At 49.3% G+C, this 22,072-nt stretch overlaps 1 protein-coding gene across 2 annotated transcripts in view; it reads left to right on the plus strand.

The window, feature by feature from the left end:
• The window catches only part of LOC146868458 (uncharacterized), a 443,450-nt gene that overhangs the window by 117,673 nt on the left and 303,705 nt on the right, over positions 1-22,072 (plus strand). The window contains exon 1 of one of the 2 annotated variants that reach the window (XM_085610220.1): positions 2,065-2,565. The exons of the other annotated variant lie outside the window; for it this stretch is intronic. The gene's annotated coding sequence lies outside the window, so the exon portion shown is untranslated. Of the gene's footprint in view, positions 1-2,064; positions 2,566-22,072 lie in introns of those variants that run through there. 2 annotated transcript variants of the gene reach the window in all.

A 22,072-nucleotide genomic window follows, 5' to 3' on the forward strand; every position in this document is an offset into this window, starting at 1 on the left:
CAGAGGACAGGCTTAGCTGTGACTCAATCCTGCATTAGAACTGCTATGTAAGGTTGATCTATAAACTGCCAAGAAGAGCCCACGCCACCCCCCTGCTGCAGCAGCTACACTGGCCTCCCATCAAGCAAAGGGTTAAATTCAAGGGGTTGTGCATTGCACACAAGTCAAAGTTTGGAGAGGCACCCAAATACATCAAAGACCGCCTGAGGCCTTATGTGCTCGGACGCTCTCTTCGGTCGTCAGAGTCTTGCCTGCTAGTCTGTCCACGCTTCAACAGAATGACACTAGGGGGCCGGGCATTTTCAGTTACTGTCCCCCAGATCTGGAACATTCTACCAGACGGTATGCATAAGGAAACTAGGTTACTACCGTTTCGGAGGAAACTTAAAACCCTTCTGTTCAGGGAGGTGTTTGGATAAACTGTGTGGCGTACAGCAGCGCGAAAAGGATTCTGGACCTGATTTATGTTACAGCGTTCAGAGACCTCCCGGTGATTGGCGCGCTATAAATAAAATGTAACATAACATATGTTAGACTGAAATTCGTTGTTTGTTTCTCGTTAGCACGGTAGTGTACTTAAACTGCTTAGAATGGAGATGAATACGGGGCTTGGAGGAGGTGTGGAGGCCATCAGCCCAGGAGTATGAGATGAGTACATAACATTACGTTTCAAAAGTAAGTTTATTGAAATAAATCAGTTAATGAACATCACTTCGTACATATAATCAATTAAAGGAGTGGTAAATAAATGAATAGACAAATGAAGGGTAATAGCAATATATAGTTACAGTAGAATAAAAAGGAAAAACATATTGGAAAATAAATAAGTCGAAAGGCGGAAAGAGTATGGTTCATATTAAAGAGCAATGATAAAGAATAAAAAATAAAACAAAAGGAAAGTGTAATGTTATCTCAATATGGTATCATATACATAGTATTAAGATGAAATATTAAACAATTCTAGTACAAAAAAAAAAAAGGAAGTCAAGGAGGCTTAGCAACTTCTTGGAACGAAATCTGGGGAGTGAAGGATTTTTTCGCACTATTATCTAAGAAATGTGTGACAGGAGCCCATAGGTGTAGTCGTTTTGTGGCAAGTGAAATTGGGTAGACAAGAGTCTTATCTAATCTATGATTGTGGCAGATAAAAGATGAGTACATAACCAGGGCACAAGTCCTAGAAAACAGAAGGTTGGGGGACGCTGACGTCACGACAGGAAGTGACGTCCCGAAGAGTGGCTTGCACCATCAGACTCATTGCCTCCCCTCGCTCACTCCTTAGATGCGATTGCATCAGAGAAGCCAGCGCGTGAGCAGCGTTCTGAATGAGCTCCAATCTCATCCCAGAGAGGCCAAAGAGTGAATGTGTGGCTCCATTTGCTCCAGTTATCGAGCTCCCTGTAAAATAAGTGGGGGGACGCAGTCCACCCGCGTAGTACCCCCGACTCGAGCCCTATACATAACATAATATAGTTTCAATTTATGTACAACACACTTCAGACTGAATGAGCCATTCCTGCTTCAGCGATGTCATTCACATGAAACAAATGCTTCTTTTAGCATGAACGTGGCTTTAAAACTAGGCACTAGCCCCACAGGTCTACCTTTTTGGTTCAAGGAGTAAGTTCAATTAAATATCTAAAGATTGTCTAACGACTGTGAACTGTCAGGGAAAGGTCACACACAAAGATCCATTTTGAGAACTGCGGCTATTCTCCGAAAGATGTTTTTTGGCTGTGCTAGCCGACGTCACAACTCACTTCAATAAGTTTTATAAAAGGCTGAATCTGCGGGCATAACTATTTTGCAATTATATTATTAGAGACTATTTCTAGCGTCACCAGAAGCCTGATATAATGACTTTCCTGCCTGTCACGCGCCAGTTGCACCCTGCTCCTCGAGCTGCGTTTACAGTGGCGTCAGCAACGCGCCCCGATATGTGATCCCTCCTCGCACCTGCACATCAATTGTAACCAGGAAACCACTCGCTTTTCTCCCGGAACGCTGTAATTGCCAATTTGTCGGTGTGGAGACTGGTGCGGGACCGCGCCCGCGGGGGCGGATGACATGCCGCCGCTGCGCTCACACGCCAGGCTGCAGGTAGCCGCCGCGGCACGGTATCGAGCGCTGCGGCTCCCGGAGACGACGGAGGAGGATTGGTTATCGATCGTCGAGCCATCACATCGTGTCTGCGTGTGAGGGGGGATAGATATCTTCTGCTGACTCTGAGCGCGCTGCTGCGCCACGGCCCCTCAGCAGTCCTCCTCAGTGGGTCCCAGCGCCAAGGACGGACCGGCCGCATCCGAGCGATGGCTGGCGCGTGACTGCAGGTGCCTTGCTCGGCCACCCTCCTCCGGCTCCGTGCGGTGAGCCGTGTCTGACTGCAGCCAGTGCCCGCTCTGCCCTCCTTCCCCGGCTCCCAGGGATGGACAGCGCGTGACGGCGGGTGTCTGCTCGGAGTCCCCACTCAGACACCGAGCGATGGATCGTGTCTGACAGCAGGTGCACGCCGACTCGGTCCTTTCGAGGAATCCACCTTCCCAACGGTATCTTCCACCGCACAAGGTCAGATACACCTCGAGGATGTGATGTGCGGAGTCCGATTTAGACCTATTTTACAGTTGTAGCAAGATTGGAAAAAATAGGGTGTGGGTGCACTTGTTTTCCTGCTGCTAAACGGAATGCTTTTTTAAGGTGCTCTGTGGGTTAATGAGCCTGCCGCGGAGTAGCCGTGCAATGCGTATTTTTTTCTTGAGACCACGATCGCCTCTCGCTTATACACACTTGAATTAAAAAGGCTTGAAATATTGGCCGATGCTTTGCCCCCTATAATTAAACACATAGCTGATGTTTTGAGTTAAAAGCTCTGCACTCACACGCAGTTTTCCACATTCTCTTTTACATGTGAGACACAACTCCGTGGGCTCCGCACAAGCCGGACATATTTCCTCCAACAAGCACCTATTTTTGTAACAAACAGGATGCCTTTAGAGTAGAACATGCATAAAGAGGTCACTCCAATATTGCCTGTAGAGTAGAACATGCATAAAGAGGTCACTCCAATAGTTTGCTGAATGCCATTTGTTTGGCGTAATATATATAAAACTAAAGGTAGTTTAGGTGTCCAGCAATTTGCAGAAATTCGTGCACAGAAAGAGACCATCTCACATGCAAACCTTGGTACCGGCAGGGATTCAAGTGAGAGAGTTCAGGTCCTGTGCAGTTATTGCACAGAATGTTTTAGTTAACGATATATGCTCTGGTCTGGTTTTCCTATTAGGATTTGAGTTTCTTGCAGAGCTAGGGTGATTGCTTTGATTGAGTAGTTTAGCAATAAGCAGGTGTGTAAAGTGGTGTGAGGGTCACTGACCCCCCTCAGGGTGCCTCCTTTCAGCCCAAGCCTTATTAATATCTCTGAGATAGAAGGGGGGACATCCCTACCTTCGCAGTCGTGGCGGGGGCATCATTTTGCGTTACCCCACTAGTAAGAAAGGCTTCCTAGTGTTTCAGCCCTTAGATCTCTGTGTGACCGTGTTGTCTGCTCCCATTGACATTTTATAAGGTCGTAGATCACAGTATATGTGTGTGGGGTTGCGGCATTTTAAAGGGATTCTCTGGTGAGTCCGTGCGGGCCTTGGAGAGCAGGGTACATGTCGTATTCACAAGATACATTGGCCCGCTCTTTTCCATACTAGGAGCAAAGATGGTGTGCTTTGGGAAGGTCCATGTCCGTGACACTAACGTAGTTCACTTGTGTGGGGCTCGTTGTAGATTAGCTGCTCCAGCATGATTGTGTATGGACACCCTGTGTGACTGTGTTGACGTGTAGCAGGGAGTATAGGCCTGACTAGAGCAGCTCTCTCCCATTGCAAACTCTTTTTTTTTTTTTTTTGCAATTGGTCCTCGGCCTAGTGTGTCTGTGATATTTTAGTGGTGACAAGAGTGGTTCAATGTACCCAAGTGTGCAACTTCAGTTCACCTCATTAAGGGACCCTTAATCCAGAATTGAGATTTACTGGCCGGATTTGGATTACAAGATCTGCAGTAATTGCACTGATAGCCTGGGGACTCTATTTGCTAAAAGAAGGCAGAGTCTCCAGGTAAAATACTGAGGAAAAATCTAGATTTGCCTGCTGAATAGGGACATCAGTTACTGATTCCCACAGTGATTCCTCACATCTGAGGTGAACCCTCTGACTGCTTGTAATCTCCAGTGACACTGTGTAATCTCCAGGGACACTGTGTATGTGTGGGCTATGTCTGTTGCACAAATCTAGAGCAAGCGCCACCTGTGTAGGGGACGTCCCCCAGAGCACAGCTGTAAACCAGTGCGGGCAAAAAGCAATGTACCAATTTGTTGACCAACACATTGGTACATTGCTTTTTACCCACACTCATGCGGGTTCCAGATGTGCTCTGGGGGACGTCCCCTACACAGGTGGCGCTTGCTCCAGTTTCATTACACACCCTTTGACCAGAGGGTGATACCCCAGAAGCACGCAACAAACTCACAAGTGAACATAATTTTAGTGTGCACAGTCCAATTTAGCCTTATATGGTGCACAAATCTAGCCAAAAGACAGTGGCGCGCTGTACTGGGTCAAAGACAGACATTAAGTCAACCAGTGTGATAGCACGTTGACTCTACCCAGTGGTATTTGTAACTCCTGGGGGGGGAGGGTATTACCATGCGTTACTCTGACCACTCGTAATGGATCACTGTTGAAGAGAACTCTGGTAACCCCCAGGCAGAGGAAGCTCTTCTGCAGCCATCTTAAGGCATGTTGCAGACATTTTGAGATGATCCTTTTGACTGGGGGAAGCAAAGCTCCCACACCATTAAAGAGTATGAGGCAGGTCACACGCACCATCACGGGTGCTCCATTACAGTCTTTATATTTACCATAATTAAATATGCAGAGAGTGATGTTTAGTGTTTTGTCTGTTAAGAAGACAACGTACATTCAAGGTGTGGGCAAGCTAGTTCTAATCTGATTCAAATCTATCTAATAATGGGATTTCCAATCCGATGGTGTGATTATTTGCAACTGCTGCACACCAGCCAGGGATGTGCAATTTGCACATTGACTCATTTGCGAATTGGAGTGCAATTTGCGATGTGAACTTTGTTCTAACAGGTTGCATCGCAAACTGTGCATTTGGCGAGGGCATCAGGACAGCCTGCCTACTGAGTATCAATTAAGTCCGTCACAGTTTGTGGCCTTCGTATCATCAGCTCCAACGAAGGGATGGAGGCCTGGAAGGGACTGCCTGTCTGTCCCTGCAACTGCATTCCCAAAAGGGAAATATATTTTTAAAGCAGCCTGTGCCCGTTAAAGGAACAGCGCTTCTTTAGCTTTACCAAAAACAAGCTCCAATTTGGACACATTGGAGAGAGTCCCTGGGACCACAATTGAGGCCACTTACCATTGATCCAGTCCTCCTTGATTTGCAGATAGGAGGGAGACATCTCTTCGTATTGGCTGTTTTAAGAAGGTTTCAAAACGCCCTTTGAGTTAGAAAGAGTATTCTACCGCGTTAAGAGTTTATGTAAATAGTTAAAAGACATTCTGCAGTAACAAGCCCTGTGGTTTTGCGAATCGCAAGCTTTGCGATTGCAAAATATCTGGAACATCGGGCTCTACAATTCGAAATGATTTGAGAGAATGAATCGAGCAGCCTGAAAAGAGAAGCATTACCTGTTGGCTCAAACTCACTTGAATGGTAGGCTCACCTGAGAAACCTACAAAAAAGAACTAGACTGCTAACCTAAACAGAATAATGTGCCAGCACTGAGCACCATGCTGCTGAGCACACCAGTCTGCTGATGCTGCAGCAGGCTGTATCTGTAGCTGGAATCAGTGTTTCTAATCTGCTACTGATTACAAAAGAACGCAAAGCCCCTGCTCTATTTCACTCACTTCGGGAAAGTGTCTGGATGCGTGCTTCTGGGATTATTAGAGTCTTTATTGTATTTCAATAACAATGGCGCATTCGTCTTCCCATTTGCATTGCTGTCTTACAACAAATATGAACAGGAACATTTTAGTGCTTTTACTAAATACTTCCAGTATAAGCTGTATTACAAATATTTCATCTTCAATCCTTATCCTTTTTCAGATTGTGAAATGGTAATAAATACCTCAAAGAAGGGAGGCAAGCACATACTGGAATGTGTATTGTGCATTTGTTAAGCATTGCTACATGTAATAAACAACGTACAGTGAATGGTAAAATGACACTATCTTAATTAACCCAAGCCACGTTTCTTTGTTTGACCCAACCATGCAGCAAAGACCAGTCTATTTTAAAATGTCAAATTTCATTAAATTTGAACGCAGTTATTAACAAGGTGCCTGAAACGTCTATTTATAGACAGCGCAGTTGTAAGAAGGTGTTAATGTTGATTCCCATTTACCAGTAAGTCACTGGTCCAAAGAACCTCTTCCTGGCTCTTTTTCTCTTTTACCCTTGTTCTCTTTCCCAGTTTCTCTCTCCATCTCCCACTTTCTCTCTTTCCTTCCCCCATTCTGCCTGTCTGCAGGCGCCATATCTCGGATATCCTGTCCTTCCTTCTGCCCCCTCTGTTTTTCTCTCGGGTTCCCTTTTCACCCTCTACCCATTTTCACCATTGTTACCGGAGTGAAAACAAAAATCAAGGTAAAGGAAACACACCTTTAAGGCTTTAAATTGACCATTCAGCCAGTGGGTGTCTAGCTTGTGTGCCAGTTTCCTCTAGACTACCATATGCTGCTAAAATTGTGCCAATTCAAATCAATTACAAGTCAATTCGGTTATTAGGCCGAGGACCAAACACACCCATCTCACACTACCACAAGATGAACCTCTCTGAATATAAGCTTTAATCTAATGTTTTGAACCATGATTCGAGCTTAGTGCCATAAGGCTTGCCTAACCCTAATACATTGCGGGGTCATCAGTTTTTTCGGAGAGAGTTTCAAGCCTTTAAAGAAGATTGGTGTGATTGGCAATCTTATCAACCATTGACTTTTGTAGAAAAAACAAGGATGTTTGTTCTGGTATTCTCAAAAGTTGTAGGGTGTATTTCTCTAAAATTGAGAGGAATTTGACTCTTCACCACCACAGTCTGAGATGTGGTTGCCTAATTAAAGACATCCTTATCACTTTCAACCCATCAAAGTCCGACTGCATGTAATCCTTATGGACAACTATGTTACAATACCTTTAATGGCACATTATTGCTTTGAGATGTCAACACCATCAATGTATCTAGTACAGGTCTTGGTGCTGAGCAGCCACCGGACAATCAAACGTTTGTTTCTACAGGGAAGTCAGATCTTGAGTCCATTTTTCAAGGTCTCCATATGTTTTTTGGTGTGTTTTTTTTTCTTATTCTTTGTAAAATAGCGAAAAGTCCAAATATTTACAGCAAACAAATAACCTTAAATTATCTTAGTTCCCAATGGGTGCAGTCATAAAATGTAAATTTGTCCTGAGATACCAGGTTACAAAGGGCCTTGCAGTTTTGGTTAATCGTTTTTTTTTTTTTTTTTTTTTTGAAACCGTTTATTACATTTTAAAAAGGTTACAAGTATGGGCCTACAACCATCCGGCCGGCCGCTAGAGTTGCAGAAGCATACGACATACCTACAGTAAGAGTCTCTTGGCGGTGCAGATTGGTAAATCAGGAGATAGCAATAGCGCAGGCCACATAACTCCAAGCCCACAATACGGTTTCCTTTTTTCAAAACAGAACAACACAAAAAACCACACCCGCAAGGCAACCCGGCATCCAAAGTGACGGCACGTACTCCTTAAGTGGGGGATCCCAACCAGCAGCCAAACTCTGAAGAGGGGAACGGGAATAGATCAGGGACTGGGGAACCACATGCCCGTGGCTGAGGGAGGGGGTCGGCTAGGGGGACGGAGCTGGTGAGGCAGCCGGTAGCAGTGGCGGCTCACAAATACCCCCGCGATAGGCGTTCCAGGGGCCCCAGATTTTCACCCACGCCCCAGGCTTACCCCTCGCCACATACACTACCTTTTCACGAAACATACACCAATCCATATGTTCTTTCCAGGCCAACACCGCCGGGGGCCTCTGGGATCCCCACAATTGGGCAATGTCACGCTTAGCTATCATGTATCCCAGAGTCACCCACTGCGTCTGCGGGACCGAATAGTCATTTGGTTCCCACACATTCAGCAAGCATCTCCTCGCTTCAGGCAACAGCTCAACACGCGTCACCACACGCAGGACCTCATGCACACCACGCCAGAATCGCTCCACCTTTGGGCACTCCCACAGAATATGCATGAAAGTTGCCAAGGCCCCACAGCCACGCTTACACAATCCGTCACCAGCAAAGCCCATACGTAGAAGCCTTGGCCCCGTCACGTAAACCCGGTGGAGGATCTTAAGCTGGACGAAGCGAAGGCGAGCCGGGATGGCCACCTCCTTCGGAGAGGCCACCGCGGAAATCCAGTCCTCGTCGTCCAGTTCCAGCCCGTCGGCAACCCAGGCCTCGCGGAGACTAGTCAGCAGGCACGATCTGTCGTTGATCAGTTTTTTATATATAAGGGAGATCGTGCTGTCTGGGACATGGCCATCCAGCACTCTGTCCTCCAGGGGGGAAGACTCCGGAATGGACGCAACATCAGGGAAGACGGAGCCCAGCGCGTGGCGGACTTGTAGGTACCGAAAGTACTCACTGCCTTGCAGCTGAAATTCCGTCTGCAGCGTCTCAAAAGTTTTGAATCCCCCCCTCGTCCAGAGATCTCCCACTGTGCTGATTCCGATCGTGTCCCACTTCTCGAAGCCCTTCGATGTCCACAGGGAGCCCAACCTCTCAGACGCATATAGTGGTGACGCCCGGGTCAAACGGTCCTTCCACCCCATAGCTGCATTAGCCGTGTGCCAGACACGCACCATGACACGCGTCGGTCCCGTCAGACGGGAGTCGGGCGCGCCAGAGTAGAGCGCTCGATTGTAATCGCCACCGGGCAGGAGCATCTTGTCCATTTCAAATGCCGGGTTCAGGGCGGGCCCGTAAAGGCCATGATTAATTGCAGCTAGCTGGGAGGCCCAGTAATACCGTTTAATGTCCGGGAGGGCAACCCCCCCATCGTACCACGGGAGCGTCAATTTAGCCAGAGCAATACGTGGCCTCCCGTCCCAGAACAGGCGCCGCTGCAGGCTCTCCACCTCACGGAAGTAGCGCGCTGGAACCAAGTCCATAGTGTTCTGGAGCGCGTACAGAAAGCGCGGCAAGGACATCATCTTAAACAAGGCCGCTCGGCCAAGCGGCGAAAGCGGAAGACGCCGCCAACGCGCCACGTCCTCCCTCAAGCGCTGGAGGGGGGGTAGCAAGTTCCGCTCGTAGCGGGCCTCCGGGTCTAGAGTAATATATATACCCAGGTACCGGAACCCCTGGGAGGCAATCTGGATCGGGCAGTCCCGTGGTAGGGCCGGAGCCTCCCCGGAAAGCACATATAGGCAGGATTTCGCCCAGTTGATGACAAGGCCTGAATTACGACCGAAGGAGCGCAAAACATCAACCAGGACAATCAGCGAGTTACGCGGGGAGGCGAGATACAGAAGGATATCGTCGGCGTAGAGGGACACGCGGTCCTCATGCTCGGGGGTCCAGCGGAGACCACGGATAGAGGGGTGCCACCGCAGCCACTCCGCCAAGGGCTCCAAGGCCAGAGCAAACAGGAGCGGCGACAAGGGGCAACCCTGACGCGTGCCCCGCCCCAGCGCGAAGGGGGCCGAGACTCGCCCATTCACCACCACCTGCGCCAATGGGCCCGAATACAACAATTTGACCCAGCTAATGAATCCCGGTCCAAATCCAAATTTCACCAGCATCGCCCAGATGTATGGCCATTCAAGCGTGTCAAACGCCATGGTGGCGTCTAAGGACGCCAAGATGGCTGACTCCCGCACAAACGGGACACGCGCGAGCACCCCGTGCAAGCGTCGCAGATTAAGAGCCGTGTTGCGATGGGGTATAAAGCCAGATTGGTCTTGGTGGACCAAATCGCCCACCACGCCGACCAGCCGGTTGGCCAGCACCTTGGCGAGGATTTTGGGCTCCGCGTTCAAGAGCGAGATAGGCCTATAGGATGTAACCCGCTCACGGGGTCTCCCCTCCTTATGGATCACCACGATTGTGGCCAGACGCTGGTCCGGCGGGAGGGAACCCTGCGAGTGGGCCGCCAGGAACATCGCGCGCAGGTGGGGCGCCAGTACATCCGGTCGCAGCTTGTAAAGCTCGATGGGGATACCATTGGGGCCCATGGCCTTGCCGGATGCGACCGAGCGAATAGCCAGGGCAATTTCGTCCGAGGTGGGAGGAGCGTCCAGCAAATCCCTGTCCTCCACCGTAAGGGAGGGCAGCGCGATGTCCCGAAGCAGGGCATGGGAATCTTCCTCCGAGCAGGGAGAAACCGGGGAGTACACCTCGCGGAAGTAATCCGCGAAGCAGGAGACAATGGCTTCCGGCTCGGTGACACGCACACCATCCATCCCCTCAATCAAAGGAACCACACGACTCGCTCTCTCCCTCTTGTCCAACCACGCAATCAATTTACCAGCCTTATCACCCACGTCATACAATCGCCCCTGTTGCTCTCTGCTGAGGCCCCTGGCCGCCTCCGTGACGAGGGCCCTATAGGCCGCCTGCTTGAGGTGCAGAACATGCAACTTGGCGTCCGTTACCCCGCTCCCCAGGTCACCCTCTAGTTCCGCAATTTCGGCCTCCACTCGGGTAACCTCCTCCCGCTCGCGCCTCCGGGCATGGGAGATAAAGGAGAGGGCCTCCCCTCTGAGAACTACCTTAAAAGCCTCCCACAGGGAGATGGCCGAAGGGACAGACCCCACATTCTCATCAAAGTATCGCTGTAATGACTTGATCAAGTCGGCACGAATAGTGGGGTCGCGCAAGTACCAAGCATTGATTGGAGCCACCCTGCCATCCCCCCTCTGGAAGACATCAAGATGTAACAGTAATGGGGAGTGATCTGAAATGCCTCGCGCCAGATGGCACACCTCTCCCACCCTCCCAGCATAGGCCGCCGGGACAAGGATGTGATCGAGCCGCGAGAGGCTACCATGGGCACCCGAGTGGAAGGTGTATTGCCGCTGTGCGGGATGCTTTAGTTGCCAGCAATCCACCAGGCCCAATGTATCTAAAAGGCCGGACAACCAGGCCTGTGCCCGGGGGAGGTCCCTGGGGGGATGACGATCCATAGACCCAGAAACCACCGCATTGAAGTCCCCCCCAACCACCAGCAGGCCACCCGGAAGGTCTAGGAGGAGGCGCCCCAGGTCCGCAAATGTAGTAGATTGTAACCCAGGCGGGACGTACACTGATATAAAAACAAACACTCTACCCTCCATTCTACCCACCAGAACAGTGTAGCGTCCCCTCTCATCATGGCGCACCTCATCAGTCTCCAACGGGAGCGAGTTCTTGATCATGATACCCACCCCCCGCGAGCCCGAGGTGAAGCCCGAGTGGGCCACCAAACGATAGCCTCGCCGATTCATGGCATGAAAGGAGTTACCTATAAGGTGTGTCTCCTGCAGGAAGATAACATCTGGTGAAATACGTTTCAGGTACTGCAAGACCACACCACGCTTAATCCTGTCCCCCAGGCCGTTAACATTCCATGACAACACAGTCAAATCCCTACCCCCCATCATACGTAGAAGCAATCAGTCGTCCCCCACAGAGCATCTCGAGAGCAACAATACAGTAAAGGGCTTGCCTTGCGGTGCAAACAAACAACACACCCCCCCCACCCCCCCATCCCAACAGAACTCCCCCCTCCCTGCACCCCTGCATGAGCCCAGACAGCCCCCCCAAAGTGCAGTGTGCCTGTCGCCCCATAGATGAAAAACTAACTAGTCCCCCAGAGGAGGAGGGAAGCCCCCAACAGACCCCGCACGACCTCCATAGGAGGGGAATATATACGGTCAGTAAATGGTAAAGGAATGTTGTCCAGAGCAAGGCCTATTATTCACCCCTCAGTTCTGATCCGGCGGGCCCTCCCCGCCAACCGCACCCCCCCCACCCCCTCGGCCCCGATCTCCAGGCAGAGTGTCCAACCAGTCCCCAGCCGCCTCGGGTCGGTCAAAAAAGTGCGTGCGACCATCCACCTCCACTCTTAGCTTAGCTGGAAAAAGCATTGAGTACTTAAGGTTCAGGTCCCGTAGGCGACGTTTAACTCCGAGAAAACCCAGTCTCTGTTTTTGGACCGCCGGAGTAAAGTCTGGGTAGAAATGCACATCCATGTTATCAAGCTTGACCGGTCCCTGTTGCCTGGAGGTCTGCAGGATAGCGTCTCTGTCCCGAAAGTTAAAAATCCGGGCAATGAGAGGCCGCGGCGGGGCACCGGTCTTAGGTCTGCCCCCAGGGACCCGGTGAGCACGTTCCACCGCAAAAAGCTTACTCAGCCCCCGGGGCTGGAGATGGGTGAGGATCAACTCTTCCACAAAAAGATCTGCCGCCTCCGCCTCTCGTCCCTCCGGCACCCCAACAATGCGAACGTTATTTCTCCGGGCCCGACCCTCGGAATCCTCCAGTCGCCGGTCCATCAGGGCGCTCGCCTGGCCAAGCCGGCGCACCTCCTTTTGGAGGGCCACCACGTCCGTCGTGAGGCTCGTTGTGGTGTGGGCCAGGGAATCGACCCGGTCGTTGGTTTTGGATAAGTCAGCCCTCACGAGGCTAACATCCACAAGGACCGAGTCTATCTTTTGCGCTAGGGTGTCGAAGCGCTGGTCCACCGAGGCCTTCATCTCTGCGATGGCGCCCATGACGTCCCGGAGGGTCAAATCCACCGGTTGAGCAGATGCCTCCGTCGGGCACGCCGGGGATGTGCGCGATGTCTCCGGAGACCCCTTCTGGAGGGTGTAGCGGTCCATACTGTTGGATTGATGCGCCGGGCCACGGCGGGTCGTCTTCACCTTCGTCCGGTCGCCATCTTGTTTGGTGGACATGCCTGCTCTCCCACCGTCGTGCCAATCTCCTCGAAAAGGCCGATAAACCAGTTCACGGGCTCCGGGGGGGGGAGGGCGACCACTGGACCACAGGACGACTCACAGCCGGCGGGTCAGCCGGGCATCTGGACAAGGCCACACCACCGCACCCCGCTCCGCAACCCTACCTCGCCTGAGGGCAAGGAGAGCACAAAAGCGAAAGTGAAAGTGCGGGGTACGCGAGTCGCCCAGCCCTGCCCGCCGCTGTTGTTCGCTTTGTCCCCGGATCGCCCCACTACTCCAATCCGGGGGGCCAGCGCGGAGAAGGCCGCAACCTTCAATCGGTGCTCCCACCGGTGTCCGGGGTCCGATTCGAAAAAGAAAAACGGGTGGCGCCTCAGCTCGGGTTCACCGATACAGTCCCCTCAACAAGGACAGGATATAGCCAGGATTAATTCAGGAGGTCGTGGAGGTCCTCGGGAGCCTCGCACCTACGCGGCCATCTTGGATGCGCGCTAGGCTCCTCCCCGGTTAATCGGTTTTTAAGGCCTTCTGAAACTAATTTCTCTGGATCTTCCAGTCACAGTTTAGAAATTCCAATATTCTGGGAAATTGTTGGATCAGTCTAGCTCTCGAATATTACACCCAGAACTTCAACCTGCTACATATTTAGAGTCTTTGATCAAGGTCAGTATACCTTAGTGCCAGTAGCTTTTATCTGGGCTTATGTAAGGAGTCACTGAACCTTAAAAGTTACATTTGCTGAAGATCAACAGTTGACTTCCTGATTTTTTTTTTTCTTCCCAATGCCATCATGTAGAAGGATTGCTCATTGGGTTTGTGGGGGTCAGGAACCTCCATATAGACCAAGTCCGGAGTCTGAGGGAGAATGATTGCTAGACCTGTTTGCAGACTGGCAAGGTCAGATGAGGGACCATAAAGTTTTGCTCAAAGTCAATGCACGGCATTTGGTCCTTTCTTCTGAGCAGTGCTAATTGGAGATAGGTTGTTAGTGGGACATTGAGTTGTCCCTTGAAAAAAGTTATCATTGATGGTTTAGAATTTGCCTGCCTGGCAGGGTCACCACTCTGGCAATTTATTAATCGGCACTTCTGGCCGTTTGTCCTCGTGTCCTGCCGAGGGCCATCTTGCCAGTAACGGGAACAATGGGGTGTTGATGGAGGGGTCCGCTGATGCCCTCTTATAGTTGCCTGGTATGCTGTTATCCTCGGACAAAAAGTGAAATCACACTCTTAAGGGTAAAAATGGACTTCATTGAAAGGGAGGATGTTTGGTATGTATTGCTTATTATCTGCAATACACTAGGAACAAGCCTATGACAAAATTACTTTGAGTTAACCATACTCTACATCATGTACACAATTATGTCCCAATACATTCATGTGCTTGTCTCGATTTATTTATAGCATGAAGTGGATTTGGAAAAATGAACGAGAAACTATTTATATAATCATATGTACATTTAACCAATTTGTACAAATCAGGATGTCCTTGGGGTAGTTTTTTTTTTAAGTCCCTACTCACAGTTTTATTTAATGTAGGTAAGCATATAGTTTTATGGCTTGAATCAATTTATCCCAAAAGTTTTTTAGTCCCACCATACAAAAAAGTCCATCATTCAAATACACGTTCCTATAATGAGTTGGCTTCCAATTATGTGTTGACGTGTTTCGGCCTAAAATTTCCTTAGAAGGCATCTTCGGGACAAGCTGAGGAACCTGTGGTAGATGGCCAGTGGCACCTGTTCCAGAACAGAGTCAAAGCCTCAGAATTGGGTCAAAGACCACTGCCTTGACGGAACGGTCACAAGGAGAAAGTTCATTCTGTGAAAGTGTACCCAAGCATGGTCAGTAAAAATCAAGCAAGTGGACTCCATCAAAATTGTTTCTGTCCCTGTGCGTGTTGGAGCCAGGAGAGCAGCCCTTTCACAAATAAAGTACCTTTCTGGAATTACAGGCTGACCAATTGCTGTAGCGGTGCCTATTGGGGGTACTTGGAACCAGGCACTTCTATAACAAGGGTGCTAGGGTCTTTGTGCGCTATCCCAGATTAGTGTGTTAAGCCAAGAAGCCCCACCATCCACCTGCCCGCATCTGTAAGTGTTCTTGGAGTTGGGAGAATTTCCTACCAGATATATAACCAACTGGGAAAATGGGTTAGGAGCGAAACAAAGGGATTCCCTACGCATCCCTTGGCACTTGAACTAGCACTTCTGCAGCCTGGACACGCGTGTTAGTTGTTCTGCAGCAGAACAGTGGTATTTGGCCTTTTCTTCACCCTCTCCAACTCTCTGGGCTCACAGGGGATACCCCAAGCATAACCAGTCTAATCCTCAAACAAACACTCTGATCAGTCAGGCACAGTAGCCATTTCTGCGATGAATCTCACCAAGTTTAGTTCCAGTCTTGGTAGAATGTATAATTTGCAGCATGGCTTCCTAGAGGGAACAGCACAGGTACCTCAATCTGAGGAGGTACTATACTATTCTAATAAAGAGTGTCAGTCAGAGGCCCCCTGCGGTGTGGCGGAGCCCCCAAGCTCCAGGGGGGACCCCTCAGCACAGTACTCTGGCCAGAGAGCTCCTGATTTAGGAGGGGCCCCCTCAAGTTTCGTTACGCCACTGGTGTCAGTGAAGAGTTGTGTGGCATGTGTGAGTCTGTTGAAGGAACATGAAAACAAACAGCCTGCACTCCAAAGTGCTAAAAACAGGAATGCAAAAAGAACCTTCAAAGTCTGGTTTCTTTGGTCAATACCCAGAACTAACACCTTGAAATACATTCAGCCTGTGCAAGTAAAAAGTTCAAAACCTATTTACAGACATATCATCCTGCAAGACTGGCACCCAGAGGGCAAGGAGTCAAACCCACCTCTTTGTATAAAATAGCAAACACTGAACATACCAAGCAAGACTACAAGCACTGTCCATGCCAGCCGCCAGGGCAGAAGTTATAATGACTTTAAGACATCTCCCTAGCCTATGTCTCGGAAAAAGCGTCACGGAGTCAGAAATTAAGACACAGAAAACTTTTTCTGTAGTCTAATTCTGTAATTTTAAAATATAAATGTTATGATGTGCAAATGGACTCCTTCTGTAAACAAAGCAAGCGTGGAGGAGTCCTGCACACACACATTTTATCATCCTCGTAGTGTCGTGGAAGGATCATTTCATCACCAAATCACGTGGTATCCAGGGCCAGCAGTTTCCATGGCTCTCGTGAAACTCCAGCATGGGTGCAGTCTACGTGCACCCATGTAGCACACTGCCCACCCCTTCAAGTGCAGACCCTTACAAAACCGCGAACATCCTAGTCTTTGCAGAATTGTGGGAGAGAAGGGGGGTGGGAGTTGGTGGGGGTTGGGGTCGCCATAGGGGGTCCCTGTAGGTCCAGGACGGCGGAATCTAGGGCAGATTTTCAGCATAGCACCGACTAGGCCAATGGTTTATACTTCCAGAAACAGATGAAATGCATGGACTGAGCACAGGTGCGAGGACAGAAGAGAAAAGGGAAAACCAGAGGGGTGTTATTGTTCCGATGACGTCAGCATGGGCTCCTGCCTGAAAGGGCCTTGGCTGGCCCAATGTCTTGGAAGATGACGGCTCCAGATTGATGCCCGAACCATGATGCAATCTCGGGGCCTGCATACAATTAACCCCTCTTTATTGCACACCCGTTGCGTGCTAGGCGTTTCTTAACCACCTCTTCTAATGCACGTAATCTCATCAAAGGACATCAAGCGTAGCCAGTAAAGGGACTTTAATAGGCACTTGGACTGCATATTGTACGAAGGTTTCACGAGAGGGGGACCTAAAAAAATAATCTATTTCACTGCAACTGACCCCAGATTTCCAGTCGAAAAAGTGGTAGCTTGTTTAACTCATCATGCTCACCGAGATGTTGGCCATGACTTGCCTCCGCCGTGAGTATACTTCGATTTAGAGGCTAAACATTAGAGCGGCCAGGATTTGTCATAGAAGTTTACGACATTATTCTCCCATCAGACATGTTTTCTTACCAGCCTGCTCCGTTTCTCCATCGCGCGCACTACGCAGTCACGTCCGCTAATAATGCGTTGCTTTGATAATATATTTTAAACCTGGTTGCTGCTTTATTTTGCATCTTAAGGCAACTGTGACAGATAAACCTTTCGAAACTGAACAGCTCCTGCCTCACCACGTTTAAAGAGGTTTCTTCCACTGCTGCTTTAATCTTAAACAGGTTCTTGCCTGAGACGCCATGCGCGAGCGTGCGCGAGCGAAATCTCCAGTCCGGGTGGGCGGGGTCTAATGCCGACAGGGCTTACACCAACCCCGCTTCCACAGAAGCCGGACACAAAAGCAACGACAATAGATCTCGCCAAGGCGAAGCAGCGCATGCTCTGCATCGCAAGCAAGACCTAAAAATGGCTCTGCCAGTTAGTAGGTATATACGCTTTGATGCACTGGTGTCATTGGGCTGGTGGACACAGAGAGTTCTTGGGTCTTCCTTTTTTAAATCTGTGCATTGACCCAATGCACAGATTTAAAAAAGGAAGGCCCTCAGAGGCAGTTTGTTTTGTCTATATAAGGGGGTCCAGAATGGGTTGTGTTCTGAGGGGGAGTGGGGGTCTGGATTGCTGGATTAGAGGTCACAAGTGACTGCGAGATTGGCATGCTAAGTATAGAATGACTCGGCATTGTGAAATAAAGGCTCAGAGACATTGCCTTTGTCGATATTGCCTGGTCTGTGAATGTTCTGGGGTAGTTTTGCCTAATGTAGATAAAGGGCCGTGGAACATTGCCATAATGTATATGGAGTGGTCTGGGACGTTTTGACTTGGTGCATATTAAGTTCTCTGGGACATTGGTTTGGCTCAAAATAACCAATCATAGTCTGCTGGCCTAGTACATATAAAATAACCCTGTGTTGATGTTTTTTATGAATAGAGAGGCACCCTGATTGCAGTCACGGCCAGCATGGCTCGTGGGGTTTTCACACACAGGGGTGATTTAAAAATAAAATAAACTTACCTTGCTAGGTCCCGCGTCGTCTCTGCTCCTGACCTGCTGTCCTGCCTCAGGCAGGAACAGGGAGCAGGCAGCCTCCCTTCCCTCCCCTAAGCAAATCACAACCAGGGCCGGACTGGGAACCAAAACCGGCCCTGGCAAAGTGCTCGGCCGCCCCCCACCTTCCCGTTGGGGGTGCGGCCGAGCTCTTTGCCAGGCCCGGTTTTCGTCCGATTTTGTTACAGGGCCGATTTTGCAGCTCCGCTGCAAAAACGGCCCTGTAACAAAAGCGGCCCCCAGGAACCCAAAACCGCCCCCCCCCCCCCTGCGGCGCACCGGGGGATTGCCCGGTGCCCTCTACGGCCAGTCCGGCCCTGATCACAACGCTGCAATGGCAGCATTGTGATTGGTCAGGACGCCGACCAGCCAGGTGCCTATGGGGAGGCCATTTTCTCCATGTAAGCTGCAATGCAGCCTACATGGAGAAAGGACAGAGTGTGCATGAGTGGTTTGGTCGGCCCCAGAGGGCCAACCAACAGTCAGCACCTTCAGCAATGGGAAAGCCACTCCTCCCCTGCCCTAGAGCAGACCCAACTAACCAAACACCCAACCAAACACTTTTGCTTTCTCGCACTGTGAGAAGCAGAAACATAAAATGGTAGTTTTACCATTTTATGTTTCTGCTTCTCGCACTGCGAGAAAGCAGTTGGGCGACACTCTTTCGCCCTAGTGGAGGAGCCGCCCCTGCCTGATTACTTAGCTTAGGAAACACTGTGAGACAGAGGGCTGTGTGAAGTTTCTTGTGGGTAAGTGAGTGCTGGTATTACTTGGTGTAAACATTGTGCTTTTAATATTTAGTTGGTGGATGTAGTTGGTTCTGCAACATTGAATTTGTCAGTGCAATAGAACCTGGCAGATTGGCTTGTGTGATACACAAGGCTCTGGTACTGTTGGACTTGTGAATGGTTTTTGTGGACACACGGGTATCTGTGACAATGGCCTTGTGAATGTAATGGAATCTAAGCGTGAACATGTCATTAAGGAATGTATTAATAGGGGCCAAGGCCCCAGGGGAAGTAATTCTGCTGAGGTGGAGTTTGCCACTTCAACTCTTATATAAACCATTGCTTGAGTATCACAACTGACTCAGAATGATCACCTCTCATTTATTTATACAGATGGCACAACATGGCCTCATGGGGGTGGAGTGGGGGGTGGTGTATGCGTGTGTATATGTGTATGCATATATGCTACTTAATGGCAGGGTGGCATACTACATTTCTTCCCAACTTAGATCAGAATTTGCCCTATTTGGTTCAGTAGGCTTACAAGCAGAAACTTTCTTGGAGTCATGTGTTCTTGGTCACTTTTGCAGCTATGGACAGTCCCACTGGCCGTTTTTCATAAGGAGTAAGGAATTTCAGTCCAGGATGTCGATCCCAAATCGGGACCGTTTCTCCTTTCTGGATTGAGAGGGGTGTGGCCTGTCTCTTTTCACTGGGGCAAATGTTTGTGTTCCATCTCCTCCGTTAACATGCTTTGGCATCCAGAGTAGTGGCGATTCCCTTGGGCCGTGTTTGGGAAATGTTCTTGTGGCATCTCCCGAACTGCAAGATTGCCGGCGTGCATAGCATCATGCAGCGGAGGTATTACGGTATACTCTGAGAAAGCTGTGTATAGCTCATTCCAAGTTCCCTTGAAACTCTCTGTTTCCGAGTTCACTGGAGACCAGTGGGGTATGATCTCCTGGTGGAAGAGTTCCATATTCTGGAGTTAGCTTTGGAATACGTCTCCATGATTTGGTATTCTATTGTCTGTTTTGACATCCGCTAGTGCACCGAATGCCTCACTTTATTTCTCCAGCTTGAGCTTCTCTTGCTCACTGGCTGTTGAGGTGACTATCTCTGTTGCAGTGTACTTTATGCAAAAGTCAATCATGACTAGTAGCTCTCCCCCAAAATCTATGTTGACTTCACACAATAGCTGCTCACATTGGTCTTCCACAATTATTGGGGCCTGATATACCCATGAGTTGGCACAGTTGCCATGCTTAAATTAGGGTCTTGACTAGGCCTTCAATGTTTGTGAACCAATGTTCACCCCTTACCCTTTTCCTTCACCTCTTAGTACCAATCGATCACGGTGTTCAGTTGGGATCTCGCATGCCACAGGGTCTTAAGAGTACATCAGCAGCTCTGAGCATCTCATGTTCTTAGGTTGGTTAGCAGCATCTACCAAGATCCTCTCTGTGGAATTTGCTGGGCATCTGTAGACATTTGACATTGTGGGTAGCCAGAGTGACGTTTTCGACTGTGAGTGCTTTGGCGCATGCGGACTTGACTACAAGCTGCACACGTTCTTCTTTGTTGCTGGCATGATTGCCTGTATATCATGGTCTGCAGGATGGCAGGCGAAGTAGACATCTACGGGTTGTCAGCCCCTGGTGGTAGGTAATTGCGAAGCAGTATGTTTGGAGTTGTATCACCCATTTTTCAATGTGAAGGGGGGTGTGTGAACAGCTGCTCAAGAGGTATTTGGGTGTACAAGTACTGGTGGAAGTGGGTACACCACACTAAATTGCTAGCACTGCAATTTTTATTTGGGAACTCTGGGTTCTAGTGTCGGTGAGAACTCTTGTAGCAAAGAAGATAGGTGCCCATTCACTTCATGGCTGTTCCTGAAGTAGCACTGCCAACACCCCACTGGGTTAGCATCATTGTAGAGTTGTGCTGTTTCAATGTTGAGGGAAGTTTAGTTGTGCCTCTCTGACCATAACCTCAGTGTCTGGGCCGCTGTGAGAGTAAACAGTTCTACCAGGGTCACCACGTTTGGGTTGAATCAATTGCAATAATTGGCTACAGGAAATTTCACTCTTCAGATGTGACCAATGGTGCTGTGGCATTCTTGATGTCTTTCAGCTTCTTGGGGTCAACATTGACTCCGTCTTTTGAAGGAACATATCTGAAGAATTGAATCTGGTATTTGAAAAACTCACACTTTGCCTTGTGCGGAGTGAGTTTGCAGTCGAATAGTTTTCTCGGCGTGGAGTGTAATCTTGTATGGTACCCTACAGTTTTCTTCGCAAATATCAAGATGTCACCATTTATGTTGAGGACATCTTCAAGTCTTGATAGGGTTTCACGCTCCTACAGGAATGGTGGTGCAGCCCATTCCACACTGATCCGTGCCAAATGACAGCGAGGAGGCTGAGCCATGCACAGCTAAGGAGGTGATGGAGCAATCTGGAGGGAATGTTGTATCCATTTCGGCAGGTTAATAAATGTATTGTCTCTATAGTTTGCAAGCAAGGACTGCTGGATGCTTGCATCTGGTGTCCGGCTTGTCCCTTAGGCCTATCCTCGTCGCCTGTGAAGTGGCGTCCGGCAAGGCCCCACAGGAAATTAATCTGCTGCTGGGAGGCTCGCTGTATTAGAGGTACTCATCATTGCTTGAGCGTCAGAACTGGCCCTGAGCGATCATCTCCAATTAATTTAAATCGGCCTAGAGGTGCATCAGGAGTGCGTCACTCAGCTGCTTAATGGCCGGGTGGCACACTAGAGTGGTCTCCAAGTTCCAGTTTTCTGATTATATTCTTTAATCGGAGTTTACTTTTCCTCAACAAAAGAACAGGTGTATTTGGGTATTATGAGCAGGAGCAAATGCTCAAGAAAGAGAGAAGACATATCAGCACTGCCTCTCACCACCCAACACTGAGAATCCTTCCTCACAGTAGTTAATTTGAGACATCAGTTATAGGTGGGGCCCACCGCACTCAGATTTGGGGACCGACTTTATTTTTCCCTATGAGGGTTTCACCTAGAGCAAGAGTGAGCAACCCACAAAACGTGGGAAGGAGAAGGAAAAGAAAGATGGAAAACCACTGACAAAGGTAGAAAAAGAACATGCAAGAATGAAATAAAATGGAAGGGATAGTATGGTGTTGGAAGTAAGAGGCATGAGTGGGAATCAAGACTATGAAGTCATAGTATTCGGCAGTCCAGACATTTGCCAGCACTGGCTGTGGGCTTCTGAGAAAAACTTTGGGCACTGACACCTACTATTTTACAAATTAAGAACTGCTTCCTCAGCATTTATGCCTA

The sequence above is a fragment of the Triturus cristatus genome, chromosome 1_2, assembly GCF_964204655.1.
Source record: "Triturus cristatus chromosome 1_2, aTriCri1.1, whole genome shotgun sequence".
NCBI lineage: Eukaryota > Metazoa > Chordata > Amphibia > Caudata > Salamandridae > Triturus > Triturus cristatus.